A 15,181-nucleotide genomic window follows, 5' to 3' on the forward strand; every position below is an offset into this window, starting at 1 on the left:
TTTGGCTGAACCTCTTCATTCATGGTCTCTCTTCCCTGGCCTCACTTTCCGTGCTCTGTTTGACTTCTCTTTCTATTCTTCCAGCTCCTTTTGTAGCCATCTTGTCCCAGCTTTGCAGTCTTCCTGGCACCTCCTTGTCTCCCCTTTACCTGAAGCATGAATAAATGAGATAATGAGACACAGGCCAGTCACCCAATTACTTTGTATATATATATGCATATGTATGCCCTAACCCGCTCCCTTGTCTCTCATGATTCTGTCCTTTTCTACAGCAGTCTCTGGAGGATGGGATTATCTTTTGGTGTGTATTTAGAGTGTTGATGCTGCCGCAGTATGAATAGCATTGACTAATGGTATACGTATTTTGAAAAACTAGAGCTGTATTGTAGTGTTCATTTGGGCCAGTAAAGCCTAACAAATTACCATGTAGCCTAGCTTGTCATCACCGTCAATAAAATGTTTTCCTGCATTCAGTTGCATAGTTTTATATTTTGAAGTTTGAAGGAAAGATAAAATATAGTCGGTACGGCCTGTAATAATTATTTAATGCTTTTTATACTAATGTTAATGTGTTCTGAATAATGGTTTATGGGAAAGATGTGCTAATTTAGGTAATGGTGATAGTATTTTGATCAGGTGTGTAGTAAATGCAGAAGTTGGAGGGTATTTTTTTTGAAGGCTTCTCCATCTTTCTATAATTACCAGATAGATAATATGAACTTGCCAGATCCAACATGCTAATGATTGCCTTCCAGCTCTTAGAGAGACAGAAATTATACACTAGCAGTGTCTGAACGAGATTCTGCTTTGGTAGTGTAATAAAACATACAATACTGTGCTCTCTTGCCATTGCGTAAACATCCATGAATATGTCCCCCATCTTTCAATACAGAAAATAATGAAGATGAAGCTAAATTTACTTTAGGAGTACTCAAATGGCTATTGATGGCTTGGGAATGCTGGGTTATCAATAGTAGCTTTGCTGTTGTCTGACACTTTGTAGAGTTATCTCATGAATCATTTCCAGATAAAAGGTAAATGCCCTTACTGTCCAATTTTGCTCCTTTTAAATTGCCACATTTTTCAGCTTCGTCTGCAGATTTCCTGAAGCAAGCTCTCTGTGGCTGAGATGTAGGGTATTTTCTTAGCGAGACGCCTTTTTTGAACTGGCTCTGAACTGTGCTGCCTGATTAAAGGCAAGTCTGCTAAGATCGTAGCATGCGATGATCATCTGCTGTGCTCTCTATTCCACAGGCAACTTAGCGCTGGTCTGTGCTGGGCCATTAGGAGGAAGGTAAAGAGAACTGGGTTTGGGTAATATTCTTAAATATATCGCATACCGTCGGTGCCTTGCAGTTGGGTGTAGACTAACGGGGAAGAGAGCACTTTGGCTGTTGTGCCACTGGCCATTTTATTAGTTGCATCTTGCTGTATCTCACTTTTAAAGGAATAATTTGCAGCCGACGAATCCCTCTGTGATGAAGAGAGTTCTTTCCAGTATTTATTTTCTTCTAAAATGCAGTTGGTGTGGGATGTTACTACAGAGGAGCATGGACACCTTTAGTCTTTCATACTTATTACCATTACAGTGGGACTGTGTAGGCACAGGAGCGGTCTGAGGTAGCAGGTCAGCCTTCGGATGAAGAAGAAAAAAAAGCAAAGTGGTAGAAGCTATAGCAACAATATTCCTGAATCTGCATGAAATCATCTAATCCGTAGTTAATATAAAACGCTCCTAAAATTACCAGAGCTTTTGAAATTGGTTTCTTTGTTTCAGAAGGAAGTGGTGCAGCACCAAGGCAAGGAGTGGTGTGAATTTACTGGGATATTGCTACAGAAAGGTCTCTGGAGATAGGAGACAGTAACCTCACCTCTTTCTTTGGCTCAAGAGCTGTGAACCAGATCACACGTTGGAGAGTACTCTGCAGCACATGGGGAAATTCTGGGAGAAAGCTTTTATAAGCTTATTCTGTTTGATTTATTCTGAAAATTCATAAATGAGATACCGCTATTAATAGTGTGTGTTTTATACTATTCAGTGTTCTGAGTAAGAGGTGAGGCTCAAGTTCTCCTGCACTTCTTTCAAGCTGCATATAGTAAACTCTTTCCGGACACCTTCTTGTGTCGTAAGTGTCAGTATCTGTAACAGCTGGACTTCTCTAGCTAAGGTGAGGACTGAAAAATACATTGCCTGAGGCTTTAAGGGTGATTTGGGCACAGAACCCCCAGTTCATGGATAGGTGGAATACCCGGAAATCAGCTTTTATGGTTTTGGATGACTGCTGCTTATTATCTTGCCTCTCCTATCTCTCCCCCACCCTGGATCTTCCCTTGAACTTGCTATACAATTGCATAGATTGTATGAAATTAGACATTATTGGAACGACTGCATCAGGCAGCGCTGAAGTCTCCCGCACACACTTTTTTCCAATAGCTAAGAGGCTGCTGTTGACATCTAAGTGTATTGCTGAGTTACTTTAAAAACTGCTTCTGTACTGGGTCATGGGAAAGGTTTTCAGCGCAGTATTTTACCCTGATGCATCTATAACTCTAGCAGCAGCCATCAGCAGCACCACTTCTGCAGCGTTTTCAATAAAGAAATAAATCTCACAGTCATTTTTCCTGGGCTCTGCACACCAGTTCCATGAATTAAAATGCACAAAGAGATTACAGCATAAGTGGGGGTGGTTGTGTACCTACCAGTTACCATGGAAATAATTAAGGGCGCACTCACACTAGTGGACTCAGGAGCACTAGTGTCCCCCCGTTTCTTGTCTCTCTCCCTCCCTTGCAGCATGGTTTCTGCAGGAACAGCAGCTGGGTGTGGGGTTCAAAGGGAGCCCCCCACACCCCTGCTTCACTTGCCAGCCTCTGGAAACCTGGGGAGGGGTGTAGTGACAAGAGCGCCTGAGTATTTCTGGCAGGTTTCGGACCTTTGTTTACCTCAGTGGGTGTTTTTCTTCTTCCATCACAAGCACCAAAAAGATCTTGCACCACCCGTCTTGCTTGCCTCTCCTGCAGTTTGGCAGCATTGTCCCTTTCTCGTCCAGCAGAAGTTGAGGGTCATTTATTCCATGCCCGTGGTTGTACCTGGAGAGCACTAACTGTGCTGGAGGCAGTGCAAGGATGGGAACACCCTGCAGAGCTGACTCGTCACAGCCTCCGGCAGGTGCTGGGTGGGAGAGATTATGGGGCAGGCCTGTCTGGTTTTCCACTGGGAGTATGGACTCCTCTGTCGCAGACTCTCGAGCTGTTGGCATGTCTGAGAAAGATAATTTGAACAAAATCCACAGCTGCTGTAAATTGGTATAGTATCCTTAACAGGCACAGAGCATTATCGTTATATAGTTTGAAAGAACTATACTGTAATATCAGTCCATTTTACTACTCTATTGCTTTGTGCTATTGGTGCCAGCAGAGCTGAGAAATGAGGTAAAGCAAAAGATATGTGCTAGCCCAGTTGTCCCCAAGGTGTGTATTTTACTGTGACTACATACCTGCAGTCCTTCATGGACTTGGCTCTGGAGGGGAGTATGCATTAGTGGTACAGACTCTTCTGCATAGTTCTGCCAAAAGATGGTCTCTTCTGACCTCCTCCTTTTGACTAGACCTGTTTCTTTCTTCTCCTATGTTGTCTTATTTTTGCCTTTTTCCTCACTTTGACAACTCTCCTAGGTGTATTTCCCTCCACGGCCACTCTTCCTGTCTTAGCAGTCTGTCCATTTTCTCTTTTTGCCCAAATGCACTTACATTACTTTCCCGTCTTTCACTTGGCTCCCCGTTGTTGCCAGCCTCCCCTGCAACTCTCAGGTCTCCGTTCCTGCAGCCTCAGCTCTGTGTCCTCCTGTCTCTGCCAAGCCAGGGCCGATCTCCTTTTGTACCAGCTGCATGTTGGATGGGTCTCAGCTCACCCCGGTCTCATCCAAATAGTTCCTGATCTCACTCTCCTTTTCCACCCATTTTTTTCTCCTTAGCTTTTGCTTAGAGCGACTGACTCTCTCACCCTCCTTCCTCGCTACTCTCTCACCCTCCTTCACCCTACTTTTCTCTCTGACTCCCCAGCCAAATTGTCTTGCCTATGCTCATCCATCATCTTCCACACGTATCTCTCAGTCCCAATTTTCCCTTCCTTTCCTTACTCTTCTCCTGTTTTCTTACGCTTGTTCCTGTTTTCACAGGATTACGCCTTTCCCATTTCAGAAGGCAGTAAAAAACATCTCTCAGACATAAAGCTTTTTCCTAGGTCATGTCAAGTCCCTGCTTCAAAGAGTAGAGATACTAGAGCTTCTGAAAGAAAAAGGATGCCAAGACCTTTTAACTTGGGCAGTGAAAAGTACTTTTCTTTGGCTTTATTTTCAGCAACATGTGCATCGTTCTAATGGAGATACCAAAATGATATTTAGCAAGAGGCTGCAATTTTTTAACAGTTGAAAGTGGCTCTGGAAAGGGGGAAGTGCCAGACAGCTGTAATAAGCAGCACTGCTGCCAGCCTCACCTCTGGTACTTATCATCAGGAAATGCCATTACAGTCTTCTAAGTCCTTTTTCTCAACACGTTGGCAAATATGTAGTCTTGGAAAGATTTAATATTATTCTGCAAATTTTACAGGGCTCCCAGCAGAGTCAGTTGTCCAAGGAGAAGGAAATGCATGAGTGTGAACTGCTGCCTGCCTTGCTGGCTTGTAAGAGTCAGTTGGGGAGTGAGAGCCCCACTTTGGAGTTGGACGTTGTTTGGGAGTCCCTTCATGTTAGGACTGCATGTGTGTGTGTATATATAAACATTTGTTTGTTTATTTATTTATTTATTTTATATATATATAATGTATCTCCTAATCATCCTTGCTCCAAGACTAGCTCTATATACTAAATCAAAAAAATAAAAGACACTTCACGAATTACAGGAGCCTGTATTACCGTCGCCTTCCCATTTTATAGAAGAGTCAGACTGGGATGCTGATATCCAGAAGACAGTTGGCGATACTGCAGAAAATTCACAACTGTTGGAATAGATTTTTTGATTTTTAATGGATAAGCTCGGAGAGCAGTTCCACCAACCTTATATTGTACAAGGTCTGCCTGTTAGGTTGTACTTTTTCGCAGATAGTAAAAGGAAGACATGATCCCCAGTGAGTTAATAAGAATAATTCTTTCATGCCGGGAAAAAAAGTGAAAGGAAAAATGAGCTGCATAAGATTTGCCTGTGACATTTAAAGTCAAAATCTGAGTTTATCTGAGTAATTTATCTTTGGGTATTTGCAGGAGGGAGAGCAGGAGAATATGAATGAGTGTATCTCAGTTATGTCTGAGCTTTCTGATAGATGAAGAGAATTTTTGGTGACTCCATCTGGCTGGAAGATCTATCTGTATGATCTCTTCTCCGGCAGATGGAAGATAACACTAGGAGGAGTCCTTTGATTATCAAAGCGTGGGAATTACTCCAGTGCAGTATCACCCTGAGACACCACTTTCTTTCAGAGTGACAGGTGATGTTTCTGGGATGTTAGAGAGAGCTGATTTCCCCCTGCTGCACTTGAACATGTGTATACCAGATTTTCTTTGGCAATATTAAACCTATCCACCTTCTGTATCTGTTGCTGGTGAGGAGCGAAATGAAAATAGAGAGTATCCATGTACAGAACATAGCAAGTACAAAGGGACCAAAGGAAAAGGATGTGTTTATCAACGTCATTAATATTTCTTTTACAATCTGCTTGGATCCTTGGAGTTTCTATGAACTATTTTTTGAAACATGTGAAAGATGATTAGGCTGACATTAATTGACGTCTTTCCTGAATGTAGGGTTTTTTTCTCAAAGAGCGTAGCAATTTTTATTTCCCACTACTGTTGGCTTTGTGCTTGCACACGTGTTTGCAGTGTCCCATTGAGCAACCTCACACTTCTGTCAAGACTTCTCTTTGCGACATGCAGTGTTGCATGTGAACCTACCAGCAGTCCTGCATCCAGATCTTCCTTTAGTTTCTAGGAATAAGATTCAGCTTATTCTTATGAGTACGAGAAGTTAACTAGTGGAGCCAGCGTCAGCCTTCTGTGAATTGCCTACCTCTTTGGCATGTTACCTGCGTGTAACCATCAGAAAGCAGCTATGTGTGTCAGTCCTTGCTTGGAGGGAGAACAAGAAAGGACTGTGCAGCCATAGGAGTCATGGTTCAGCAGGGTTTCCTCAGGTGCCTGGGGAAATGTGGGCTGGGGAAGACAGTCTCTACCCTTTTCTGCACTGCAGCATGTTCTGGTCCATAGGAGAAGGGTCCACCTGCCCCACCATGGCACTTTTGGGGGATTGCTGCATTTCCAACAGGCGAGACTGGAGCACTATGTTTATTCTTCAACCTGTGCTTGTTTCTCATCTGCTTTTCCCCACAGTTGCACATCACATAGAGTCACTTGAAATACAGCTGTTTTCACCAACTGCTTGCTGGTGAAAGGGCTGGAAGGCATGTCCTATGAGGAGCGGTGGAGGACTCTGGGTTTCGGCTGGGATAGAGTTAAATTTCTTCCTAGTGCTGTGTTTTGGATTTAGTATGAGAAGAATGTTGATAACAGACTGATGTTTTCAGTTGTTGCTAGGTACCCTGCTAGTCAAGGACATTCAGCTTACATGCTCTACCAAGCGCTGGGAGGCAGCATAGCCATGACAGCTGGCCCAGCTGGTCAACGGGGTATTCCATACCATGTGACATCATGCTCAGTGTATGAATGGTAGGCGTGTTCCAGGAAGTAGCGATCGCTACTTGGTTATTGGTCAGTGGGTGTTGAGCAATTGCATTGTGCATCACTCACTTTGTGTATTCTATTATTATTATTGTTGTTGTTGTTGTTGTTATTGTTGTTGTTATTATTATTGTTATTATTATTATTATTTCTTTTTCTGTCTATTAAACTGATTTATCTCAATCCACAATTTTTTTTTTTCCTCCCGATTCTCCCCCCATTCCACTGCCGGGGAAGGGGGGGGAGGGGGGCAGGGAGTGAGCGAGCAGCTGTGTGGTGTTTGGCTGCCTGCCGGCTTAAACCACAACAGTCTAGTTTGGAGAAAAGGAGGCTGAGGGGCAACCTCATTGCTCTCTATGGCTTCCTGAAGAGGGGAAGCGGAGAGGGAGGTGCTGATCTCTTCTCCCTGGTATCCAGTGGTAGGATGCGTGGGAATGGTTCAAAGCTGTGGCAGGGGAGGTTTAGACTGGGCATTATTAGGAAGCATTTCTTTACCGAGAGGGTGGTCAAACACTGGAACAGGCTTCCTAGAGAGGCGGTCGATGCCCCATGCCTGTCAGTGTTTAAGAGGCATTTGGACAATGCCCTTAATAACTTCCTTTAACTTTTGGTCAGCCCTGAATTGGTCAGGCCGTTGGACTAGATGATCATTGTAGGTGCCTTCCAACTGAACTATTCTGTTCTATTCTAATATTTTACAGTCTGGACACTGGCTGTGCAGTGGAATTCACCTGTGCTAATGATGCACAGCAGACTATGAGGTTAACAAAAGCTGTGCCTGTGAGACCACATTTGCCTCAGTCACTACTCCCCTTGCTCTGGAGGAGGTTAGGAGAAAGTAATTTGAGGTAGCCCCTTCCTACATACAGACTGCCTTTCCCGACTTACCCATGCTTATCATTGCAGATCAGTAGAGAGTTAGTGCCTGAGTCACACCTCCATCCAAATTCAAAAAGATGGATAGAGGTGACCTTTGTTGATAGGAAATACTCATGTAGGGTGTCTCACTGTCCATCCGTATGGGTCATTATGTATGAACTTGCCCCTTTTACCACATAACTACTGTAGCCTCATCTGTGACATTAACTTATGTTTGTACAAGCAGTCAGTGCTTTGTTCCTCAGAAACCTGGGGCAGATCAGGAACAGTCAGGTTTGGGGGCGGTTTCTGAAGTGAGATGAAGAATTACTTTCTGTGGAGCTTCCCTGTATAATTCACAGGTACATCTTGCTATCCGCCCGACCACTGCCTGTTTCGTTTCACCTCTTGCTCAGTCCTGGTTTTCAACATGAAATTCTTAATCATAGCTCATGTCATATCTTCAGGAAATGCCATTTTAGTAATCTCAGTGTTGGTCTTTCACTGTCTTTCGGTGCCCACCAGCGCTAAACAATACAGAGGGGACACTGTAAACATCTGAGGTTCCAAATGTCAAACCTCAAGATCCTGTTACAAAGAACTTCGGACAGCAGCTGGGTTACTCTACAAGTTTTGATTAAAATGGACATGTTTACTGCTTCTTAAACATTTTCTTTGTTTTATTTTAATATTTATAAAACTTTTCCTGCCTTAAGTAACTTTTGTAAACTTACTTTTCTATTAATACCCTAACATGGCTGTGTGTAATCAGCATGTGATTAATACATTTAATGGAGTTTCAGTCCTGAATGTCAGTCTTTGGCACTCTTTCTGATTTTTTCTCTTTGCTATTCATGTTGGCCACCTGAGACACTTTCTGATTTTTTTTTTTGGCATAGCGTTCATTTTGATTCCATAGTTGATAGCATTATTATTTTATCAAATAACCTGATAAATTGTTACAGCAAGACTGTAGCAGCAGCAGCCAAAGCACTGATGCTTTCTAATGGTGCACTTTACCTCTGCTCTATTATCACTGCCCATTTCATTATTTGCAAGTTGATTACAGCTGCGTTTCTCAGGGGCTATGAAATATTCAGCAGCCCGGATTAGCCTGGGGAGAATTGCAGGCTTTGCAGTTGAACACCTGCCCTCAAAGGCAAAGAGGAACCAAAAACTTCTCGTGTTTAAAACTGATGGGGAAATTCCTTCTCTGCTTTAGATTTCCCACAACGCTGACTTAGAGGTACACGCTAATTAAAAATTGCCGCTTTACTTATGCTTGCCATTGGATGGAGGGAAGCATAAGAATAAATACACAACTACTGCATTTCTGCCATACTTGTCTGGCTACAGCAAAGAAGGAAAGAAATGTTGGTATAATTGGTTGCCTGTGTGTCAGTGTGAGGCAGTTGGCGTTCTGGGTGGAGTTGGGGAAAAAGCTCTCTGTTAAGGGCAAAAATTAACACTACCGGTTATGTTCTCACTTTGTGTCTCTGGAGGACTAGCCAGCAATGATTGACTGAAATGTGCAATATTTTACCAAGTAGGAAACAGATAAGATTTTTATAAACAGGATACTTCATCATTAAAGTAAAGAAACAATTGTTTTGACCTTGACACTGAATGAGTAAGGCCAGCATTGTGATAATTGAGAATGTAGCTAAGCAACAGTTCTCCAGGAGCTTGCACTGCTTTATTTTTAGTAGACTACACCAGTAAGGGAGGGGTGGGGGAGGGGGGCTGAACGAGCAAAGCAACTGGTTAATGCTTACAAAAAAAGAAATTATTTCTGTCTTTGTGCAGAAAGTTTGAGTTGTAATATGCGCTTATACCGATTTTAATTTGGGTTTACATCAAAAGAAAGTAATTGAATCAGTCTATCCTTCTGTGGTCTGAACAAGCGGATAGCCTGACAGTATCCCTGATTTCTTAAGCTGCTTTAGAGACTTGAGTCTCTTCTGAAAATTAATGGTGTAGAAGAAATGGCATATTGCTTCAGAAATAGTCTATTTTATATCTATTTTAGCTTACTTTGGTGGTAATTAGATTTCCTAATCTTACTGGTTAGCACTGTACAGCTTAATTTATTTGAAAAGTTGGACAGTAGTTTTAAATAAATGAATCTGGAAATGCCTTTAAATAAGTTCTTGCAACTACTTGCTGTAGATATGCTCTAACTTTGGTTTAAACTAGTCTTACAATACTACAGCAAGCCAGTTCCCTACAGAGTTAACGGCGTAAGTCCCTTTAAATCTGAAATAAAGGGAAAGGAAAGTAATTTCATCTAGCTAAGTCAATTTACAAACCAAGTTAGTTTGATGTTTCACTTAGGCAATGGAAAGAAAATCAGTCTGAGAAGTTCAACATTTTTATTATGTAGGCCTTGCAGGATTGATTGGAACCACATGGCCACTCTGTTATCCCGTAACTAAAAGTATGTGTTGCAAGGCTGGTGCTAATGGAAAGTTTGCAACCTCTTTACCTCTCTCTGTTCCTAGTAAATCTCCCACCACTGACTTGGATCCTCTTTCTTTAGATACCAAACCAATACAATTACTAAGTAACAATGAGTTTCTGCTCATAAAACCCAAGCAGTTGCAGAAATCTTTTTGAAGATACTGTCACTGCATGGGTATAAACTACCCTAACTTCACGTGTAGGAGCCTTTAATTCTGAGTTGGTCTATGAAATCCATATTATTGGCAACATTACATAAGTGAGAGAATAAAAATGTCCTAATTCTCAGCCTAACTTCTTTATCAGATCTTTGAAAGTCAGAAGATAGTAAACAGACAAAAATAATAAAAAGGAGTTTTAAAACTGTATTAGTTACTCTCAGGGATTTTAAAAACAGGAAGGAAACCTTTTTCTGAAATACTTTTCTCCGGATATGATTTTAAATTTAAAGAAACAGGAGATAGTGTATATTGTTTGTTATATTCCCATGCTGTGGCATAATTGAATTCAGAATTGTGAATTCTTCTTTCTTTTTTTTGCCTAGGAGGAAACATTTGTCAATACTATATATCACTTGAACATCAAGCTCTACAGAGACTCCAAGGTAATTGTTTATGCAACTGCTTTTTGTTTCCTGTGGTGGTCAGCTTGGCTTTAGTTTAGTTTTGTGAAGACCCTTGTAATTTATGAAGGTGCCATGCTAAGCAATTAAACTGGGCAGCAGCAATGTTACAAGTAGCTTTTATAGAAGCTGTTGCTTACAGCTTCGTGATCCATGATGTGCTGTGTGAGATGCCTCTGTGTGTGTGTGTATAAAATAAAGACGTGATGCATTTTCAAAATGCAGTTGTTGTTTTCATGTCTTAAAAAGCAGCAGTACCAGTCCCAGCTGAAAGGCAAAATCAGCTGGATATGTGTTTGTATATGGTCATTCAGAAAGCCTTTCCTTACCCCTCAGCATCCCAGTCTTCTAGCTGTTTGTCTTCCTGGAACTGCGTGAGAGGCACCACGTGCTCTGCAGCACTGGCACAGGCTTTCCTGCCCCAGATGATGGGAGTTTTGGTTGGTGGATCTGTTTTCAGTCAAGCGGAGCGGTGACTGCCTCATTGGAAATTGCTGGTTTTGCTCACTTTGCCAAGTTCTTAAAAGCTGGTTCTGCTGTTGTGATTGCTGTAGATGCCGCAGATCTATACATTGCATTTGTTTGTTTCAAAGCCTGTTTTGAAAGCATAGCAAATGAGTTCTCCATGGGTATGGACAGAAAATAAATAATAAAATAGACAGCTGGGGGTTCATATTTCACGTTCAAGTTACAAAGCTATCCCACTGCAGAGGGTACGGAAAAGAATACTGTGGTTAGGAAGTTAGTCTGGGCATGCAGTCTGCAAGGCATATCTGGTACCTTTGCATGGAGACCGATGAGATCCGGTCTTCACTGTGTAGACTGGTGCTGCTTGCATTCATTTACTGGAGTGATGAGATTTGAGCAACATCAAATTTATATTGGGTTGTCACTTAAATAATTAACATCTCGCAACACCTGGCAGATGGTGAATTTTCAAACGCTGCAGTTATTTTTTATTCCAAGTATCCCGGCCCTTGCTGGGTGGCTGTTTCTAATAAGTGATGATATGGTACTGGACCAGATTTGATTGTATGTAATGCACTCAATTTGTCACTGAGTTGAGAAATACTGGGAAGATTTCAAGTCCCTTCCTTAGCACAATGATAGCCTTGAAACTTTCCGTGGAATCAGTGCTTTGCTAATGCATACCGAGCAGGTGGTCTTTACTTACGACGATAAGTGAAAAACCTTGAAGGTAACCACGTTGCATTAACTGACCTAGTGCATGTTCCTAGCTTTTCCTAAAGGAAGGTTGGTTTGCCCAGACAAGTGTACTGGTTTGACTTTGCTTTTGCGGAAGCTGAGAGCACACCTCTGGTAACGTACTTGGTTACCACAACTTGTCTGACCAGGTACCTCCTGAGCTACAGTGACTGGTTGTACGAGTTTGTGTGAATATACTCTGAGTCCCTCTCTCAGTCTCTTTTTATTATCTGTACATAGTACAGAGATGCTTCAATCTCAAATCTTGAGCCCATGAGAAGTGTATAAATATAACTCACATATGATTGATGGAAACATTGCTTCTTGGTAGTATTTATCTTTAAAATGAACATAGAAATCAACAAGCTTGACCAGACACCTTAAAGATAGAATTAATGTAAAATCAATTTAATATCACACATGTTTCTGGAGTCTTACCTTGTGGAAGCCAGAGGATTGTGATAGATGCCTTTAAAAATGTCACAGGTGAAGTGTTTTAGTTCTGAACTCTCATTCTGTGAGAGTGGCCAAGAAAGCCAACGGCATCCTGGCCTGTATCAGAAATAGTGTGGCCAGCAGGAGCAGGGAGGTGATCGTGCCCCTGTACTCAGCACTGGTGAGGCCGCACCTCGAATCCTGTGTTCAGTTTTGGGCCCCTCACTACAAGAAGGACATTGAGGTGCTGGAGCGTGTCCAGAGAAGGGCAACGAAGCTGGTGAAGGGCCTGGAGCACAAGTCTTATGAGGGTTGGCTGAGGGAACTGGGACTGTTTAACCTGGAGAAGAGGAGGCTGAGGGGAGACCTCATCATGCTCTACAACTACCTGGAAGGAGGTTGTAGCGAGGTGGGTGTTGGTCTCTTCTCCCAAGTAACTGGCGATAGGACGAGAGGAAATGGCCTCAAGTTGCTCCAGGGGAGGTTTAGGTTGGACATTAGGAAAAATTTCTTCACTGAAAGAGTAGTCAAGCATTGGAACAGGCTGCCCAGGGAAGTGGTTGAGTCCCCATCCCTGGAGGTATTTAAAAGATGTGTAGATGTGGCGCTTAGGGACATGGTTCAGTGGGCATGGTGGTGTTGGGTTGACGGTTGGACTGGATGATCTTAGCGGTCTTTTCCAACCTTAATGATTCTATGATTCTATGATTCTCTGTAAAAGATACTCAGCTTTGGAAATGAAAGACCTCTGAAAGGTGAGGGTTTTTTCTCTCTCTCTTCCCTGTTGAATAGCTTATCATTTTTGAAATTCTGTTTGCAATAAAAATGTGTTGATGACTCTGCTGCATGTCAAAAGGACCTGGATAACCTGATGTCTTGCATGGAAAATCAGAAATTGTGAACAGGTTATCATGCCATGTAATCCTCCATCAGCGTTAGACAGTCACATGGTGTCAGCTGAGCACAGCTGTAAGTCCAGTGAATTTTCCTTCCGGTTCAAAAAAGTTGGGAATCTTAGAGCTGGAAAAAAAAAAAAAGATTGTTTTATTGGGGCTTTAGGGTCTTTTTAAATCTGGATTTACTTCTCTGATCCCTTTTATGGTACAACCCAGAAACAGTTGTTTGGCCTTGAGTGAGGCTGGAAGGATCCTTTCAACCAGCTTTCTCCACCAGCTTTGTTGGTGGAGAAATAGTACCAAACTTTAGCCTGGCAGCATGGGATTTTTGACTGTGTAAAAAACCAAACATACACACCCCCCCATAGATCATGTTACAGCTATGGTTTAGAAAGTAGCTGAAGGAAGTACCTTCAGATGGAGGTGGGGAAGGCAAGTGTGGCCAGTGATAAAGGAGGTGGGTGGACTGAGGACTTCTGTCAGCCAGTCAGGCTGCCGAGGGTCTCCCAGTGTGGAACCACATCTCCAGGTGCTGCATGCACACAAGGGTCTGGGTATTTCACTGAGGGCTTCCTCCCCGAGGTTGGTATGGCTCTGCCATGTCAAGGTTGAGAGTTTACAGCCAGTGTCAGTTTTAGGAAGCATAATTATTCATTTAAATAGCATAAAAAGTGTAAGAAAGTGTGAACCGTATAGTTGTTGGTGAAGTGTCCAAGGTAAAGTGGTCCTGTCACCCGACGGTTGGCAGAAATACGTGTTGTGCAGTCATTTTGTTACAAGCGGAGGAATGGCGGTTTCCTGTGATAGGTGTTGTGGGGCGAGGGACGTGCGAGAGGTGAAGAGCAGGGCAGGGGTCTCTTGGGTAGGTCTCTGTAGCAGGACAGCTGAGGTGTTTGCAGACCCTCCCTTGCAAACCTATGTCTTGTGCAGGACAGGCAGGCCTGGTTTGACATGTGGTCATGTCTGGGCTTCGCAGTGGTCTGCCATGTTCCCTGTGTCTCTGCTCTGGGTTGTCTGGCCTAGCGTTGGCATGGCGGAGGCACAAGGCCTGTGGCTGAAGGAAAGGGTGTGAGCCAATGAGCCAGGTGCCGATAGCAGAGGGCTTGCTGGCATCTGAGCGCTCATCAAGACTAGGGGAGCGCCGTCAGGAGCCCGGCCGTGCCTGCTGCTGGAAAGGCAGCAAGAAGGGATGAAGAGGCACCTCTCTCAGAGCTGCTTCAGTGCACGGGACACGTGGTTTGGTGCTTAAAATTTACGGCTTGCCTCTGTTGGAAGTTACTCAGGAAGAGCTGCTCTGCTTTCAGTTTCCATCCTGCCTGTTTCCCTAATAACGTTCACATGGAAACAGTCCACCGCCGTGCCCAGGGGTTGGGGTTTGTACATATTCAACATGAATAAAAAACCTACAAGCTTCAGCCTGAGCCTTCCCCTTTTTGCTTTTGTGGGTTTTTGGCGGTTTTGGGTTTTTTTCTGTTTGTTTGTGGTTTTTTTGTTGGTTGTTATTTTTTCGTTTCTTTTTTTCTGGAAAGCCCCCTCTCTTTGTCTTTAGCACTTCACTTTCTTTGAGTTGGTAAAAGCATTTTCTATCTGTGTTGGTGCTAATGGGCTCCACCATGTTGGCTAGTGTGAGCCTCAAGACATCTCTTCTCTCCACTGCCATCAGTGGTAGCTTCTGCATATCTGTAGGTTTCCTTCCCCAAGACGTCAGGTTTTCCCTCTGCTTTCGTTAGATTGCCCTTCCAGATGGCCGCCTCTCCTGCAGGAGTAAGCACCCCCGAGCAAGGGCGCTCAGCTGCGCTCCTCAATCTGAAAGGGTCATAAATACATGAAGTTTGTGCTTTTCATTACACTGAACGTAACAGGAGGAGCCGCCTTGTCAGCATGCTCCCGAGGGGAGGATCTGCACTAAAAGGTCTGCATAACAGCGGGGGGGGGGCGCGAAAAACCCCTTTGAGAGCAATGTCCCTGGGCTGGAT

General features: G+C 43.2%; 1 protein-coding gene across 1 annotated transcript in view; it reads left to right on the top strand.

The window, feature by feature from the left end:
• Positions 1-15,181, top strand: part of PAG1 (phosphoprotein membrane anchor with glycosphingolipid microdomains 1) — a 109,330-nt gene that overhangs the window by 16,635 nt on the left and 77,514 nt on the right. The window contains exon 2 of the mRNA XM_075141597.1: positions 10,591-10,650. The gene's annotated coding sequence lies outside the window, so the exon portion shown is untranslated. The remainder of the gene's footprint in view (positions 1-10,590; positions 10,651-15,181) is intronic.

The sequence above is a fragment of the Calonectris borealis genome, chromosome 2, assembly GCF_964195595.1.
Source record: "Calonectris borealis chromosome 2, bCalBor7.hap1.2, whole genome shotgun sequence".
In the NCBI taxonomy this organism is placed as follows: Eukaryota; Metazoa; Chordata; class Aves; order Procellariiformes; family Procellariidae; genus Calonectris; species Calonectris borealis.